Source organism: Dioscorea cayenensis, unplaced genomic scaffold (assembly GCF_009730915.1).
Source record: "Dioscorea cayenensis subsp. rotundata cultivar TDr96_F1 unplaced genomic scaffold, TDr96_F1_v2_PseudoChromosome.rev07_lg8_w22 25.fasta BLBR01000333.1, whole genome shotgun sequence".
Classification (NCBI taxonomy): domain Eukaryota; kingdom Viridiplantae; phylum Streptophyta; class Magnoliopsida; order Dioscoreales; family Dioscoreaceae; genus Dioscorea; species Dioscorea cayenensis.
The window spans coordinates 64,655-66,645 of NW_024086724.1; positions in this window are offsets into that span (position 1 = coordinate 64,655).

A 1,991-nucleotide genomic window follows, 5' to 3' on the forward strand; every position below is an offset into this window, starting at 1 on the left:
TTGGAGTTAAAATCACTCACTGCACTCATATTGAATATGCTTTTTTGGGAGAAAATACGCAGCTTCCAGTCATCATCTCTGCAAACCTATCAACTGAGCAAAAGAATAGATTGGTGGATATGCTAATGAGGCACAAGAGCGCGATTGTTTGAAGATTTGCGGATATAAAACGAATAAATCCATCGGTTTGCACTCACAAAATTCTAATGACGGATGAACACAAGCCCAGAGCCTTCCCCAAAGAAGACTCAACCCAAACATGAAGGAAGTGGTTCTAGCGAGATCATCAGCTACTCGATGCGTGCATTATCTACCCAACATCGGACAGCGAGTGGGTAAGCCCCATCCGTGTGGTCCCAAAGAAGGGGGATGACTGTGATCACCAATGAAAATGAGTTGATTCCAACTCGTACAACTACCGGGTAGAGAGTATGTATCGACTATAGAAAACTAAATGACACCACCCGAAAAGATCATTTTCCCCTACCATTCATTGACCAGATGGTAGAGCGATTAGCTGGACATTCTTACTATTGCTTTTTGGATGGGTTCTCGTGTTGTTTCCAAATCCCTATCGCCCTCAAGATCGTGGAAAAGACCACCTTCACTTGTCCCTATGGCACCTTTTTGCTTATCGCCGCATGCCTTTCGGGTTATGCAACACCCCGGTTACCTTTCAGAGGTGCATGACGGCCATTTTCGAGGATATGGTGGAAGATTTTATGGAGGTATTCATGGATGATTTCTCTGTCTTCGGTGATTCATTTTGATGTTTGCCTCAAGAACCTTTGAGTTGGTCCTTATTCGATGTGAAGAGACTAATCTGGTGCTAAGTTGGGAGAAATGTCATTTTATGGTCCAAGAAGGGATAGTTTTGGGTCACAAAATCTCTAAAGATGGAATTGAGTTTGACAGGGCAAAAATCTCTACCATTGAAAAGCTACCACCTCCAAATTCTGTGAAGGCCATAAGAAGTTTTTGGGACATGCCGGGTTTTATAGATCGCATTCATCAAGGATTTTTCAAAAATTGCTAGGCCCCTAACAAGGTTACTCGGGAAAAAGATGTCCCATTCGGAGTTCAATAACGATTGCATGGCGTCCCTTCACGGTGCTCAAGGAGAAGCTAATCCAAGCACCCATCATGGTCGCCTCCCCGATTGGGATTCCCCATTCGAATTGATGTGTGATGCGAGTGATTTTGCAGATAGCTGTGCTTTGGTCAGCTGGAGAGACAAACATTTCCACCCAATCTACTACACAAGCAAGACTCTAACAGTGCCCAACTCAATTACACTCACCACCGAAAAAGGAACTACTTGTCGTGGTCTTTGCCTTTGATAAATTCGGTCATATTTGGTTCTTTCTAAGGTTGTGGTGTACACCGATCATTCAAGGCTGAGGTACCTCACTTAGCAAATCCGATGCAAAACCTCGCTTGATAAGGTGGGTTTTGTTGCTCCAAGAATTTGACCTTGAGATTAAGGGATAAGCTGGGAGCGGAGAATCTCACGCCATCATCTATCCCTGCTAGAAGCCCCCGCCCGAAAACCGTAAGAGAAAAAGGACATTAATGACTCATTCCCTAAGGAGCATCAGATAATATTCAGCAGCTGAAGAGAAGGAACCACCCTGGTTTGCCGATTTTGTTACATTACTTTGGTTGGTGGGGTCATCCCGAAATGGTTTACATATCAACAGAGGGAAGAAATTCTTTTCTCGATCTTAAACACTATATTTGGGAAGATCCATACTTATTTAGAGTGTGCTCTCGATCAGAGTTGTCTCAAGATGCGCTCTAGAGCGGAGGGTCTAAGTATTTTGAAGCATTGCCACTCAGGACCAATAGGTGGCTCATTATGATGCAAATAGAACGCACCAAAAAGATTCTCTGATGCAGGCTTCTATTGGCCATCAATATTTTAAGACACACAAAAAATTCATTCAACTCCCGTGACAGATGTCGAGGGTCAGCAACATATCTCGCCGGGA